We start from the raw sequence: 18,248 nt of genomic DNA on the forward strand, positions 1-18,248 counted from the left end.
GCACCTATCTATATGGGGAAGCATAAGGCTGAACAGATGTGGCATTCGGCAGTGGATGCTTGCACTGTGGCTACAAATAAAACATGGTTTTGTAATATGGGAGAAGATATTTATATGATCTGCAAAGAGTGGGCACTGCATATTTATTAAGGTATTTCCGATTTATCAGTCTGAGAGTCCCAATGCAAAAATACTTTATTATATTGCATATTCTTGGAGCTGGTGGAGATTCTGTGTCTCAAACACAAGAAGAAAAAGTACAGTTGCACAACTCCAACATTACTACCGTATATACTCGAGTATAAGCCGAGTTTTTCAGCACAAAAAATGTGCTGAAAAAGTACCCCCTCGGTTTATACTCGAGTGAAGTGTAGCGCTGACCGGACGGAGTTCGGTCAGCGCTACACACTGCCAAACACACAGCCGCCGGAGCCGGCAGATGTGTGTTTGCTGTAATCAGCAGCCGCTGAGAGTCTGTCAGACTCTCAGCGGCTGCTGCTCCCACTGCGGGAGCCATCTTCCGGCTACCGCAGTGGGTGATGGGAGACACGTCGTCATGACGACGTCTCTCCCATGCAAAGCGGTCGGAGGAGAGGACAGCGGCGGGACCAGGAGCAGGAGTTTCAGGTAAGTGTTTATTTTTTTTTAATTCTTATCACGTCTCTCTCTACTAGGGGGGGGGGGGGGACTACTACAGGGGGCATTATCAGGGGGCAATTACTACAGGGGGCACTAAAAGGGGGGATTACCACTGGGGGAACTACCAGGGGGGGATTACTACAGGGGGCACTACCAGGGGGGGATTACTACAGGGGGGGATTACTACAGGGGGCACTAAAAGGGGGGATTACCACTGGGGGAACTACCAGGGGAGGATTACTACAGGGGCACTACCAGTGGGGGATTACTACAGGGGGCACTAAAAGGGGGGATTACCACTGGGGGTACGATCAGGGGGGGATTACTACTGGAGGCATTGAAAGGGGGGATTACCACTGGGGGCACTACCAGGAGGGATTACTACTGGGGGCACAACCAGGGAATTACTACTGGGGGCACTACCAGCTGCTGCCATTTCCCACCCTAGGCTTATACTCGAGTCAATAAGTTTTCCCAGTTTTTTGGGGTAAAAGTAGGTACCTCGGCTTATATTCCGGTCGGTTTATACTCGAGTATATACGATAATTATATATAATACATTATGCAATAGAAGTTTGCAATACATAGAGGTTTTAGCATTATCATGGCCATGGTTATGAGCCTACCCACTGCGCCCAGGTAACCTCTGAGGGTAGGTTCCTGACATACTGGGGTTGAAATCCAGAGCACAGGACACCCCCAAACAGGCCCAGCTGAGCCACCCCAGGGCATCACTCTAATGAGAGAAAGTGAAGTGTAAGAAAGTATAAGATAGATAAGAGCAGCTGCTGCTACATATATAAGAAGGTGAAAAATAGAGGTTTAAAAAGTCTCCACAGGTAGCACCTCCCATTATATATATATTCAGGGTTTGCAGTCTAGGGCCCCCTTTTCTATGGAGATTCTATGTCTGCAAGAACCATACACATGTTGGATGAGGAAGCTCAATTCTAGGCACAAATTTACTGATATAGAACAAAAGAACCATGAAGAAATATAAATTTGATACTTCAAATGAAAACCAATCTTCCCTTACGGTCATGGTTTATGTAAAACAGTGTCTTCAACAAGCAGCATTTTAGGATACAAATTGAAAATTTGTGTTTAACTAAGGGGATGGTCCACATATGATGACAGACAGGATTTGAAGGAATGGAGTATGTATAGGGCCTGATTCAGTGTTGTACGCTATCACGCAGCGGCTCTGCAATAATACGCTAATACCGCAGGAGGGGTCTTGTGTAAATAGACGCCTCCTGCCGGCTTCTGTGATCCACTGCTGGGTCCAAGGACACAGCCATCGGTTTACTTGACTGAACATCAGCCATCTAAGTGAACCTCATGTTACACACGATGGCCGTGAAATTCACACTTCTGGGTGCACTGGTCTCGGAATGGCCAGAAAACGGGGCCAACATCCTATTTTCAGGGACGCTGGTCAACGTCACCCCTTACACACGCCAAAACACCTACAGCATGTCAATCATGTTGCGACTTAGGGATCACTGCGACCATCATTGCAGACACTGATCGGTACATGCGCAGTATAGACCCTGAGCATGTGCCAAACAGCAACCATCGGAGTTGTACGCGAATCATCGGGTTTACGTACAACTCTGAATCAGGCCCATATTTCTATAGCTGACAAAACAGGCACAATTCTGCTATAATGTATCTACTGATTTGTAATGCTGGGTACACAATTAAATGATGGATCAATCAGCAGAGCGATCTGCCATCCAAGTGGCCAATTTGTAAGCTATACACACTTATCCATTGGCTACTCGATAGGTCTGGCCTGACGTCACAACTGGGAGGGCAATCAAATTTGCCCGCCTAGCTGTGATGTCCGTGTCGGCAGTCCCTGCAGTCAGTGTACGAGTGGTCGGCGTGTCGCCCATACACACAGCTAGACATACAGAAATATCTGCAAAATATATAGACCTCAGCTGTGCTCACAGGTCCGTCCTGATATGTTTGATGTTCACAAACATTTCGGGTGTATACACCCGCCGATGCACTCAAGGATATATTGTTCGTCGATTGAACAAACAATATATCGACAAGTGTGTACCCAGCTTTAAGTGCCATTGTCAGCCTGTACTTGTATACAGGTGCCATGTGATATGCTTCATCTATGCGGTCATTCATTTAAATAACCGCTTTTCATGTGTTATATTGTTGCTTTTACTAAAACATGCCAAAGGGTTACAGCATGAATACACCCAAATTCAGCCCAAAGTATTTACGATATAAACTAAATGGAAGGAGTATATATTGTACTATAAGGCTCCAGTAAAAGTTCTGATCAGGAAGTCTCTTGCTGTCCTAAATTATCTTAAAGGCCTTAACAAGGCACTTAAAGCACATTTTTGTCTTTTGTGTAATATGTCTATGTATTTTTTATTTAGGCATTTCCTATTTTTTTTTTCCTTTAATTATCTAGTTAATAAATAAAAGATTAGCTGTTTGCGTGTCCAGGCCATGAAGTAAAGAATAGACTCCGTGCCTTAAAGTGCAGACTTTTTGTAGGAACTATACCACTTTATAGTTATTTCCTAAGGTAACAAGATCACATATTACTGTACATACAGTAGATAAAAGTATGGGTAGCTTGCACTGTTTTTCAATAAAAAAAAAAAAAAAATTCTACCTTTAATAGCAATCTGGTCGGTTCTGTGAAGTGGAGATGACATCTTACAATTATTTGAATAACCTTATGTTGAGCAATATTAAGACTATCCATAACTTGGGGTTGCTGCAGCTGCTATGCCTATCTCTACTGCATACCATACACTTAGGTTATACTGTATGTGGATTATAATGTACCATGCTAAAAATACAATATAACTAATTCCTTGTATGTTGTTTTATTGTTGCTGTAATTATATACAGTGAATTCATACAAAAAGGAGTTAAAATTGTCTTGACAAACCATACAAGTGTTAGTAGGCCTCCTTTAACGACAATAATGGAAGAGTCAAATTAATTAGTGTGTAATCCTGGTAGGCTGCTAACAAGGGCAGAGAGAGGCTTTAGACAGTGAAATTAAAGAAAAGGACAACGCTGTGGGTGATGAGGGCACAGACACGGGTGACATTCTGCATTCAGTCCTCCCATGTGAGAACATCAAAGAAGAGATGATGCCCCACTGGGGGCAATTATCATATAGCCCTTGGACGGGAGTATTTTGGTTTTGCAGAATTTACTGAACTAACCATATATTTATGCTAAATGTATTTAGATTATCTACCTTATTTTTATAATAACCCACAATATTATATATTGCCAGAGAAATACAATAAACAAATACCTTTGTCAATAACTATATAATACAATGTATAGACATTGTGTATACTGGAAATACAAATATACAACAAATAGCAATCTGGGAGTTGGGACCTGCAGTTCGATATGTCATGTTGTCATACATAGATTGTCTAAGCACCTGGAGGAACCAAGCATCCAGCCTCAGCTGTAATACATCTCCCAATGCAGAACTGTCAGAAAACATATTCTTATATAATGGAGCATGACTTCACGAAATGGACTAGTGAGTGACAGCTCTGTCTCTAAAAAGACCTCTGTAATGTATCTCTGACCACATACAGTATCACTACCAGAATCACACTATATAAACCACAATGTTCTAGCTAAGTAACACTTTGCACTGTGAATGGTTACGGTTGGCATTTGAAACATGCTGTTGACCTCTCTAAATGAAATTTGTATATAACCATAACTGGGTGAATGAAGTAACAAACACAGAAGGGTCACAAGAGGAGGTGAAAGGAGACTCAGTTGATCTTTATGCATACAGAATTTAGCTTGTCAATATGGTTTGGATTTCTCCGAATATGAATGCAGTATATTCACTGTCATTTCCTGGATTTTTGTCTTGTTTCTGTTTTTCTGCCTAAGGCAACAATGTCTGGATCAAGACTGAAGAGCAGAACAAGAAATTACGTCCCAGGACCATGGTGGTTAGTCTCTTGTGTTGTTTGCACATATTACGCTCTGTTATTGATTGACAGCTATGTTTTCTACAAGTACATTTCTATGTGTCGTAAAGTTACTGAGGCTACAACTGCACATTTCCCCACATTCTATGAAAGTTTGTAACCATTTAATTAGTATATTGTATTTATCTTGTTCTTTATGTGTACTGTGGGCCTGATCCAGCAAGGATCGCTTATGCGATCGCAGCAGCAAGCGCGTACGCAGTTCTGCTGCAAAATTATGCAAATTACTGTGATTGCAATGCCGCCGCAGCACAAAATAAAGATGCCCATTTCCCTTTACTCACATCCGTAACACCTTGCAAGTCTGTGAAAACATTGGTACCATCGAGTAACATTGGAGCCTCACGTACAATTAAGGCAGGTCAGACCTCACTCACAAATTGCTAAACTTCCTGTCGGTATCTAGAGGTCAGGCTGCATATGCCGTCGCAGGGGTTTAATTATGCACGCCCCTGTAACAGCGTTCAAACACACTGACACGCCTGCGTTTGCTCAACCACCCCCCGTCACCACCCACAAACTGTACTTTCTGTCAATCACTCTGCGATGGGTCTGCATACACACTGCGATCTTATTCCAATCGCAGTGGCTAGTTCGCGCACACGTACTGCGATGCATATGTATGCGCAGATCTCAATAAACGGCAGGCTGCGTGCATCTTAGCATTTGCGATCCCTGCTGAATCAGGGCCCCTGTGTAGTAAAAAGCACAATTACTTTTCGGCCACTCCCAACAACAGAGCCATTACTACTAACATAATGTGACCAGTGAGGGCGGTCTCCACTTCTCTAGAACATATTTGTCTCCATGCCCGTAATGTCCGGGTGACTACTTCATAGAACCCTCGCGTATCCTGTACGCTTCCCCAGTAAAGTGGGCAGGCCACAATGACATGAATTGTGTCGCCACTCACCCTGCACCTGCCTCTTGGATCTACAAAAATGGCAACTTAATACGTAGGCACATAAGCTGTAAAATGCCTGAAGATCTGCACTAGTTAGTGTAATCTGATGTGAGCACCAGTCAATAAGAACATTATAAAATGCCATTTTAAGCAATGATATTTCTTACAATGATATTTCTTCTTTAATATGCAATAGAAGACACACACAGGCACAATGAGAGGTGTCTTCATGGTACACTATGATCAAAGCTTATGAATATTTTATACCTGTCACTAAACCGTCATGCAAATATAAAATAGTAACTTAAAAAATAAATAAGATTTGTACAATTTTATTTCAGTGAAGGAAATAGATTTCAAAAAATGGCATTCACGAAAAAGGTGTTGTACAGTAACCCTTAGCAACTGGATGTTTGCTTCCACTGGTCCTATCTGTACTAGAAATAGTAGAACTAGTTGCTATGAGTGACAGATTCTTTAGGACTTACACCAGTTTTCTGGAAATATGAAACATGTTTACTAATATGCAAAAGAAATACCAAAAAATTGGATACAGGCGCTGTAATGAGTGGTTATTTCTAGCTGCCACTAAAAAGGGCTAGTCAGGCCCAGTAGAAAACAAACAATAAACAGAATAAAGTGTCGCTTTTTGATGAATTTAACACAAACACTGTCACAAATGTTATTAAAATTATATAGACCATATAGGTCACTTTAATAAAATATGTTAAACACTAAAATCAATACGAACTATGAAATAAGCCAATGTATACATTAGGTACAGACCACATCAACACACTTCCTGTTAATGTATATGCCAAATATTGGGGGAAAGAATGCACAATGTCACTTGGATAATTGAGAAATGTATAAAGTCCAAAGGCAAGGACACTGGATGAAATCGTACCACACCAAATTTAGTGTATAGTTCAAGTGTCCAGGGTATAGTTACCAGATCCTATTACAGATAGGAGGATGCTCCTATTGACATACAATGGTATGCTGCACTTAGAGTTCTCCAAAATGTACGTCGGGGTCTATTGAAAAATCCCGATCTTTGAAGATGGACAAAGGTGCAGGAAGTGTCCCCAGGCAAACAAAATGTTCCAGGAAGATGGATCCAAGTTAGTCAATCCAATCGTTGTGTGTGTGTAGACACTTGGCAGATGAGGAGATACTTCAGTGGTCTCCTTGGTGGTCTTCTAACGCGTTTCGCTGTATTAGCTAACAGCTTTTTCAAAGGTGTAAACTCATGTGGTCAGTGGGGCCTTTTTATACCCCTTACCTGATCTTAGTGCTAATTAACACCAGAATACAATTGACAAGTCATTTATTAATACAACAACAAAAGATTCAAAATATATAATAAGTCTGCCTCCATTATATATTTTGAATCTTTTGTTGTTGTATTAATAAATGACTTGTCAATTGTATTCAGGTGTTAATTAGCACTAAGATCAGGTAAGGGGTATAAAAAGGCCCCACTGACCACATGAGTTTACACCTTTGAAAAAGCTGTTAGCTGATACAGCGAAACGCGTTAGTGGACCACCAAGGAGACCACTGAAGTATCTCCTCATCTGCCAAGTGTCTACACACACACACACAACGATTGGATTGACCAACTTGGATCCATCTTCCTGGAACATTTTGTTTGCCTGGGGACCCTTCCTGCACCTTTGTCCATCTTCAAAGATCGGGATTTTTCAACAGACCCCGACGTACATTTTGGAGAACTCTAAGTGCAGCATACCATTGTATGTCAATAGGAGCATCCTCCTATCTGTAATAGGATCTGGTAACTATACCCTGGACACTTGAACTATACACTAAATTTGGTGTGGTACGATTTCATCCAGTGTCCTTGCCTTTGGACTTTATACATTTCTCAATTATCCAAGTGACATTATTGTGCATTCTTTCCCCCAATATTTGGCATATACATTAACAGGAAGTGTGTTGATGTGGTCTGTACCTAATGTATACATTGGCTTATTTCATAGTTCGTATTGATTTTAGTGTTTAACATATTTTATTAAAGTGACCTATATGGTCTATATAATTTTAATAATATTTGTGACAGTGTTTGTGTTAAATTCATCAAAAAGCGCCACTTTATTCTGTTTAATGTTCACTAATATACTAGTAAAACTTCTACAATTTCCTCGCCATGACTCCTTTCACCCTCCCCCCACCCCACCGTGCCCCCTATGCCAGCTGCACTTGTCCATCTAAGGTCCTGCCATTGCAGATTATTATATAGATAGTATAGTATATATTTGGTGACTGGGTGACAGGTCAGGCCACATGTAATTTTACCTCAAAGTGACCGTAGCACTTCTCCCTACATTGCTTGTCTTTTCCAGGGCCAGACTGCTCATCTGGAACTTCTGGAAAAATGCCAAAAGGGGCGATGGCCAGATGGGCCAGTCCAGCATTAAACTCTGGCTGAGCAGTTTCTGCCTCCCGACACTCAGCTGGGATACTGACAGACTGGGGGCGTGCCGCGAGGCCAGGCCCCTGTGACTCGCGGCACACCCCCGTGAGGCATAACTACGCCCCTTTTACGAGCACCACCCAGTCCATCCCTGGTGTTTTCTCTCCTAATCATGGGTAAACAATATTTCCCTTTACTCATGCAGGTTCTGTGTTTCCAGGATTATGCACTTGTTGACATTTGGATAGTGCAGTAAAGAGAGACCAGAATAAGGAGTAGCATTATTAGGAAATCCCCTCTTAAAGTGAAAGGATTCTTAATTAACTGCACTTTTTACTCTATTTTACATACAGCCTTTATTATTTGGGACTCGAATGAATGTGATGAGTACACGGATCAGTTAATATGTGCTCCACTAACAGACTTTTAATGGTGTTATATTGGACCTTGCGTTGTCATAAACAAAGTATATGGGAAAGATTTCTGGACTGCACAACCTGACTTTATATACAATGGGAGGTGCTACCTGATGAGACTAATTGCACGCACAGAAACAGACAAATCCCAGGTGCACAACTCCAAATTATTAATAATATATATAAATGCAATAAAATTTTGCAATCAATAGAGGTTTTTAGCATAATCATGGCCAAGCTGCAGTTGCTCCTAACTATCTCTTCACACTGCACTTTTCTTACTATGCTGGTGCCCTGGGGCGGCTTGGCTGGGGCAGTTTTGGGGGGTCCTGCGCTCTGGATTTGAACCCTAGTATGTTAGGGACCTACCCGAAAGAGGTTACCTGGATATGGTGGGTGGGTCCATAATCTTGGCCATGATTATGCTAAAAACCTCTGTTGATTGCAAAATGTTATTGCATTTATATATATTATTAATAATTTGGAGTTGTGCACCTGAGATTTTGTCTGTTTCTGTGTTGTCATAAACAAGTCTTACTTGGCAGAGTGTTTGTGATGTAGACAAAAAAGGACATGAGGGGCAAAATTACCAGTCAAATGAATTTGAATTAAGTTGGATGCTTGAAAATGTCAGACATGGAAAACTCGAGGTTCAGTGAAAAATATCTTGCTTGTACTACAGGAGGCTTCAATCAGAAACAAACCAATACACTATGGCAGGGGTTCCCAACCTCGGTCCTAAAGGCACACTAACAGTCCAGGTTTTAAGGATAACCATAATTGAGCACAGGTGTCTTAATTAGTACCTCAGTTATTTTGATTTAACCATCTGTGCTCAAGCATGGATATCACTAAAACCTGGACTATTAGTGTGCCTTGAGTACCGAGGTTGGGAAACACTGCATTATGGGGGGTCTATGTACTAAGCCTTGGACAGAGATAAAATTCCTAACTGGAATTTTTCAAAAACACCCTGTAAAGTGACAGTTAGGAGCTGATTGGTTGGTACTTTATCTCCATGCACTTTTTCTCTCTCCAAGGCTTAGCACATAAACCCCTCAGTTACTTCCGTCATGTACAGATGTGTCCACAGATACATATCCTCAAATCGCATCAAAGAGCACTGTTTAGCACACCACACTACTAAAAGTAGCACAATGAAGGAAAAAGTACACAATCGATGGTAAAAAGGCAAAAGAGATATACAAGTGACCCGCGCCATGCACCATTATGCTCAATCTACGACTTTATACTAATTCCATTACAACACAAAAAACGAATGCTATGTACCTAGAACACTATGGTCCTGATTCAGAGATGCACGCAAGTGACCAATGTTTTATGTCTGCACATGTGTCCTGATGGTTAGCACTCGGAGGCGCAGAACGAATTTGGAAACAGGGAGAGTGAATTTCAGTGGGCATTCCCGGGAGATAATGGGGCAGCTAGCCAGACACAGGTGTATTTCAGACAGTGGCAGCTTCTAAAGACGCAGTAGCACTGACACAGTACGCTATGTTCAGATGCACCGAGACGTATTAGTGCTGCCACTGCCAGTCTCAGTAGGAAGATCATTGGTTGTGGCATTATCATAAGGCAAGGTTGCAGCTGCATGCACCTCTGAATCAGGTCCTAAATGCAAACTAAGACGCAAAATTGTGGTGGAAAGTATCAATTTGAGGAAAAAGTGAATAGGACTCGCTCCAGGCTCTAAAAGGGTAAGTATATGAGGACACATCTGTAATACAGGTATTGGCAAATTGGTATTATGGGACCGGCGTGTTACCCTGACATGTTTTACCCATGTAACAGACTCTGAAAATACCGGACAGGACACATGGCGCAGCTTAGTCACATTTTGCAGGGTGCGATTTGAAGATAGGTGACTGAGGGCACATCTGTATCAATGCAATGTGCTGTAACATGCGGGTTTCCATAAAGGCAGTATTTGGGCACTTTTGTTTTTGATAAATAAAAAATGCACATATAGCTATAACAGTTATTTATATAGCACCTACATATATACCCATTCTCCCATATTTATGGATGTAGGCTTATTCCATTTGATCATGTACATTCCAGGAGCCTCTGGCAGCCAGTGATTGACAGAGCATAATAAGAGTTGTAAATCTACAATCCACTGCTGAAAATGAGACCATATATAGGAGAACATTGTGTATATGGGATTATCTTATTTTCATCTAGTAATGTAAGTGATGGCTGTGTTTTATAAATTGAATAGATCATCCAAAGCTAAAGGAAGACGTTTTATGATGGCAGACAGAAGGCATTAATGGGCACATCCACTAGTAGACTTTGAAACGAATGCACGATTACGACATTGTAATCGTGCAGTCGTTTCACAGTCTGTGCTTTGCCTACACTGAACGAACAGTCGTTCAGTGTAGGCACATCAATCATCCCCTGACAAGCTCAACCTGACGTTATTGTCAGGTTGACCAGCATGTTCGGTCGATGATTGATGTCGGAAACGACCAGCGGGAGCGCGTATCACTGGTCGTTTCCGACATTAATGTGCGCGATTTGTGCCCGATTACTGAGCGATTGCACGATTATGATGTCATAATCGTGCAATCACTCAGTAATGTTGCGTAGTGGATACGCGGCATTACTGGAACATTTAAGTACACAATATTATTGTTTGTTACATGAGAGATGACACAAACAATACCGAAAATTCCTGAAAAAACAATAATATACTTACAGCCAAAACATTACACAGAGCCCTATGGTAAAGTGTTACAAAGTATGCTGGCACTATATAAATACATTTTAATACTAATGTTAAAATTACTAGAGCACCAAAAGATTCACTAGAACAACTGTTCAATGTGAAGTCTGACTATTCCTTTTCTAAACAGTTATTTCAAGGACGTATAAAAACATGCATATAGGAATACATTTAGGAAAAAAAAAAGTTCTTTGTTAGATGCAAGGGGAAGTTTTTCTTTTTATTGTTATTTAGATTTTTTTATTCTGGACCGTCTTTGGCTGATTTATATTTGCAATCTGAAATACTTTAGTGGGAGCGGAAATGCTACCGGCTGACAGAGTCTGTAACAGCCCGTAAATCTGAAATATTACGTGCGAATTCTGGAAGGTAGCCATTAGGAAGATTGTAGTATGGGACGCAGCAGGGGCATCCGCGTGGAGAAGGGACTTCTAATGGGGGACAAGTGTGACCTTTAACCTCCGCAGGGACCAGCACTATCTAGACTAGTAATCAGTATCACATGCTTCCAATATCTCAGAGCCCGAAGCCCTTCCTAAGACTAGAGACAGGTAATGGCAGTGACATGTTTAATGGGCTCAGCGGCGCTGACTGACACCTCTCTAACAATTAAGCTCAGACAAGCCATTTAGTAATAAATGTTACACGTTTGATGTTATGGTAATAACATGGCATGTGTGCAGGGTTTCACTTTGTGCAATTGATGAATCCACACAAAACAAACAACACAAAAAGTGTCATGCTGTGCTCAGACAGCAGATTACATAAAGTTGTTCCAATGGAATTCATCAACTGGTTATGTGACTGAAACACCAAGAACACCTCTCACACATTTAAGCATATTATATTATGACTATAAAAAAAATCACAGACTTATTGTTGCAGAGTCCTGTATTAGCTTATCACAGTTCTATTTCTGGACTTACCAGCCATCAAACTCATCTAGAGGTACTGTATGTAAAATGTACATGCCACATGCTACCATATAGTGCGAGAGACAGTTGATGAGTGAGTTCTGATGATTTTTGCAATAAAATGTTTTCATTAAAGACGAAATAATAATAAAGTAAAACATTCAAAATATTCAGTATAAGCCACAGCAGATGATTTAGGACAGATGTAAATCTAGAGGAGGAAAGGAAATAATATGTGACACTCCTGTCACCGACTGCTCGCAGTATCTAATTAAAATGTCCGAAGTTGTTGTACTTGTAATTGAATGTGATGGGTTCACAGGTGGAGAGGGAACTGGCCTAATCATTAGCGTCTTACCTGCAAGGAGATGGATACTAATTATGTGTGGTAGGAAAACTGATCTGGAGCAGCAGGGATTAGGATGAACTGCAGATGCAGAGAAAGTGAATAATGAATCCGGTTCTAATATGATACCGGCATTTGCAATGTGGCAAATTAGTCTATATTGTAAAGTAAGGAAGAAAATTACAAATGTGATATCAGAAATAATGGTGCTTTTGGGTGAGATTAAAGCAAAGATCTATTACTCCTAATAAAGTCAGATATGTAATATTGGATATTACAAGACACCTTAGTTCAAGCAATCCCTGGTTGCAAGCCTGTTAGCTTGTGAATGTGCTCCAGAATACAGTGTAAATAGGGTTGCACGCTCTATTTAGTGGCACCCAAACATTACACATGCAGATGATGCGAGATGGAGCGGTTCTCCATTATATTGTGAGGTCAGTAATTAAAACGGCATAAACATCACCACAATTTTGGGGTGCTACACAGCGAAAGGGGCCAATAAAATTCCTAATATATTCCCCACCTACCCCATGATCATATCTGAAATCTGGTTTTACAAGTGTAATCCTGATGCCAGTGGGTAACCAGCACCTTGAACATACTATATTGTACTAAACTAGTGCACACAGGAAGTACAGTGTTCCCATAATAACTGACAAAAAGGTCTGGCAATATCAAAGAGTAATGGGCGCCTAACTCACTGGCTGCACCCATGACAACACACAGCTGGGTGTAACATTGTGTACAGAACACAAAATACCTTACAGAGGCAGCCAGAGTTGCTGCAAATTTACTTAGAGATTGGAAACAAAGTACATTTGCTGGTCTTCATTATAGTCCCAGTACGTTTCACTAGGTGTGGATACATATATCAGACTCCCACAAACGGGGAAGGTGTCGCCTCTGGTTTTCTCGCTTGTTTTCAGCAGAGTCATCTGCTTTCAGTTTCCCCTCCAGCATAACACCATCTCGGGAACTTCAGAAACGCGGTGACTGAGATGTGGTATGCAGCTAACAGCACTGAGCCTGGATTAGGCCAGAGAGACAGTGTGCTTCACACAAGGCTTAGTGAGCTGGAGGTTATTTTTAACTAAAACCTTAAGGGGAAAATACCCCATTTTTCTTTACATTGTCAGTAATATTCAGGGCCATAAGCCATGTGTAGAAAATATGCAGATTTTTATTTATGAATAGTGGAAACTACTAAATTGTGTGTCTATCAGAGCAGCAGAGGCAGCTCTATAATAAAAATCACTGCAACAGAATCCTGTGCATTAGGTAGTACAGGTTGAGTCTCCCATATCCAAATATTCCGAAATACGGAACATTTTTAGCATAACTGAGAAAGTGAAACCTTTGCTTTCTGATGGTTCAATGTACACAAACTTTGTTTAAAGCACAAATTATTAAATATATAGTATAAAATAACCTTCAGGCTGTGTGTATAAGGTATATATGAAACAAATGAATTTCATGTATGTACACAAACTTTTTTGATGCACAAAATTATTAAAAATATAGTATAAAATGACCTTCAGGCTATGTGTATAAGGTGTATATAACACATAAATGCATTCTGTGTTTAGATTTGGGTCCCATTCCCAAGATATTTCATTATTTTATGCAAATATTCCAAAATACGCAATATTCCGATATCAAAAATACCCCTGGTCCCAAACATTTTGAATATGGGAGCCTCAACCTGTAGCTACATTCCCAGACAGTATTACTACTATGTAGGTGCAGAATCCTGTGTTATTAGACATTGGTATCATTGCCAGTTTTATACTGATAACATTAAAGAATATTTTAATAGATTTATTTAAGTTTGTGCCCCCAACAAAAAAAGTTTTCTTTTCTTTCCCTTTTTTTTTATACAATGATATCATTACCAGCAGTATTACTACTATGCAGGTGCAGGATACGGTGTATGAGACAGTGATAGCATTACCAGCAGTATTACTACTATGCAGGTGCAGGATACGGTGTATGAGACAGTGATAGCATTACCAGACAGTATTACTACTATGTAGGTGCAGAATACTGTGTATGAGACAGTGATAGCATTACCAAACAGTATTACTACTATGTAGGTGCAGGATACGGTGTATGAGACAGTGATATCATTACCAGACAGTATTACTACTATACAGGTGCACGATACTATGTATGAGACTGTGATATCATTACCAGACAGTATTACTACTATACAGGTGCACGATACTATGTATGAGACTGTGATATCATTATCAGACAGTATTACTACTATACAGGTGCAGGATACTGTGTATGAGACCGTGATATCATTACCAGACAGTATTATTACTATACAGGTGCAGGATACTGTGTATGAGACTGTGATATCATTACCAGACAGTATTACTACTATACAGGTACAGGATACTGTGTATAAGACACCTACAGTCAGGTGCATAAATATTGGGACATTGACAGAGTTTTCATATTTTGGCCTCTATTTACCACCACAATGGCTTTGAAATGAAACAAACAAGATGTGCTTTAACTTCAAACTTTCAGATTTAATTTGAGGGTAATTACATCCAAATTGGGTGAACGGTGTAGGAATTACAACGTTTTCTATATGTGCCTCCCACTTTTTAAGGGGCCAAAAGTAATGGGACTATCAACTCAAAAGCTATTTCATGGACAGGTGTCGTTATTTCATTATCAATTAAGCAGGTAAAAGGTCTGGAGTTGATTCTAGGTGTGACTTTTGCATTTGGAATCAGTTGCTGTCGACTCTCAATATGAGATCCAAAGAGCTGTCACTATCAGCGAAGCAAGCCATCATTAGGCTGAAAAATCAAAACAAACCCATCAGAGAGATAGCAAAAACATTAGGTGTGGCCAAATCAACTGTTTGGAACATTCTTAAAAAGAAAGAACGCACCGGAGAGCTCAGCAACACCAAAAGACCCGGAAGACCACGGAAAACAACTGTGGTGGATGACAGAAGAATTATTTCCCTGGTGAAGAAAAACCCCTTCACAACAGTTGGCCAAATCAAGAACACTCTCCAGGAGGTAGGTGTATATGTGTCAAAGTCAACAAACAAGAGAAGACTTCACAAGAGTGAATATAGAGGGTTCACCACAAGATGTAAACCATTGGTGAGCCACAAAAACAGGAAGACCAGATTAGAGTTTGCCAAACAACATCTAAAAAAGCCATTACAGTTCTGGAACAACATCCTATGGACAGATGAGACAAAGATCAAATTGTACCAGAGTGATGGGAAGAGAAGAGTATGGAGAAGGAAAGGAACTGCTCATTATCCAAAACATACCACCTTATCAGTGAAGCATGGTGGTGGTAGTGTCATGGCGTGGGCATGAATGGCTGCCAATGGAACTGGTTCCCTTGTATTTATTGATGATGTGACTGCTGACAAAAGCAGCAGAATGAATTCTGAAGTGTTTCGGGCAATATTATATGCTCATATTCAGTCAAATGCTTCAGAACTCATTGGACGGCGCTTCACAGTGCAGATGGACAATGACCCGAAGCATGCTGCAAAAGCAACCAAAGAGATTTTTAAGGCTAAAAAGTGGAATGTTATGCAATGGCCAAGTCAATCTCCTGACCTGAATCCGAATGAGCATGCATTTCACTTGACAAAGACAAAACTGAAGGGAAAATGCCCCAAGAACAAGCAGGAACTGAAGACATTTGCAGTAGAGGCCTGGCAGAGCATCACCAGGGATGAAACCCAGCGTCTGGTGATGTCTATACGTTCCAGACTTCAGGTTGTACTTGCCTACAAAGGATTTGCAACAAAGTATTAAAAAGTGAAAAGTTAGATTTAGGATTGTTTAGTTTGTCCCATTACTTTTGGCCCCTTAAAAAGTGGGAGTCACATATAGAAACCGTTGTAATTCCTACACAGTTCACCTGATTTGGATGTAGTTACCCTCAAATAAAATCTGAAAGTCTGCAGTTAAAGCACATCTTGTTTGACAGAATTTTCATATTTTGGCCTCTATTCACCACCACAATGGCTTTGAAATGAAACAATGTCCAAATATTTATGCACCTGACTGTATATCATTACCAGCAGTATTACTACTATTCAGGTGCAGCATACTGTGTATGAGACATTGGTATCACTGCCAGATAGTATTACTACTATGCAGGTGCAGGATACTGTGTATGAGACCGTGATATCATTACCAGACAGTATTACTACTATGCAGGTGCAGGATACTGTGTTATTAGACATTAGTATTATTGCCAGATAGTATCCTGCACCTGCATAGTAGTAATACTATGTATGAAACCATGATATCATTACCAGACAGTATTACTACTATGCAGGTGCAGGATACTATGTATGAGACCGTGATATCATTACCAGACAGTATTACTACTATGCAGGTGCAGGATACTGCGTATGAGACAGTGATATCATTACCAGACAGTATTACTACTATGCAGGTGCAGGATACTGCGTATGAGACCGTGATATCATTACCAGACAGTATTACTACTATGTAGGTGCAGAATCCTGTGTATGAGACACTGATATCATTACCAGACAATATTACTACTATGCAAGTGCAGATGCCTGTGTTATCAGACATTGGTATCATTGCCAGATAGTATCCTGCACCTGCATAGTAGTAATACTATGTATGAAACCATGATATCATTACCAGACAGTATTACTACTATGCAGGTGCAGGATACTATGTATGAGACCGTGATATCATTACCAGACAGTATTACTACTAAGCAGGTGCAGGATACTGCGTATGAGACCGTGATATCATTACCAGACAGTATTACTACTATGTAGGTGCAGGATACTGTGTATGAGACAGTGATATAATTACCAGCAGTATTACTACTATGCAGGTGCAGGATACAGTGTATGAGACACTGATATCATTACCAGACAGTATTACTACTATGCAGGTGCAGGATACTGTGTATGAGACAGTGATATTATTAGTCGACAAAGGGAGAGTGTCTCTGCACAAGTATAGAAAATAAATATATGGCCAGTGTCTCAGGTTGTATGGCAAACAAATATAAATATTACATAATCAGGTAATCAAAAAATGCCATCAACAAATAAAGTTGGCGGTGCTCCCCTAGATATATAGCGGTGTTTTGGTCCGGCTTTTATCTCAGGATTTACCTGTTGATTTATATTATCTTCAACTAATATATTCACCTATCCTATTACATTTAGCATAAGATGACAGCATATTATTGACTAATTATAGTCCGTCTGAAATCCATTTTCCTTTATGCTGTTTATGCTCTTCACTAAGATAACAGCATAAATTAATGACTAATTATAGTCTGTTTGTAATTCATTTTTTTCCTATGCTGTTTATGCTCTCCATCAATATCTAATTGTTTGGATTTATATGTTTTATGTTGTGTCATGTCTTGTTAGTCCTAGTCTTACGAAATATATTAAAAGTTAAGTTTTAACCTACTCAGGCAGATATTGTGCCCCGACACTAGAGAGAACTTTTCTCCTTTTTTCCTATAGCTTTACCTTACTCTCAAGGGTGCACCTCCCTCGTCTCTATTACATTTAGGAAATTTAATCTCCGTATTCAACTTTTGCCTATTAGTGGAGTTATATCTGCCTATGATATGTATCTATAAAATAGCACCAGTGCTCAGAGTTTCCCGTTACCCTTTTCCCTTTATATGTACCAAATTTATCTGGTTTTCCAGATTTCTTTACTCTGACGCACAGAACAACACTTTATCACACATATTTCCGAGCATGGCCTTCGGCTTGAAAAATGAACTGATATCAAAACGTAAGACACCG

The 18,248-nt window shown here is 40.3% G+C and overlaps 1 protein-coding gene across 4 annotated transcripts in view; it reads right to left on the bottom strand.

The window, feature by feature from the left end:
* DENND1B (DENN domain containing 1B) overlaps window positions 1-18,248 on the bottom strand; it is a 243,819-nt gene that overhangs the window by 21,314 nt on the left and 204,257 nt on the right. The gene's annotated exons all lie outside the window — the stretch shown is intronic.

This window comes from Taudactylus pleione, unplaced genomic scaffold (assembly GCF_031769625.1).
Source record: "Taudactylus pleione unplaced genomic scaffold, aTauple2 ptg000146l, whole genome shotgun sequence".
NCBI lineage: Eukaryota > Metazoa > Chordata > Amphibia > Anura > Myobatrachidae > Taudactylus > Taudactylus pleione.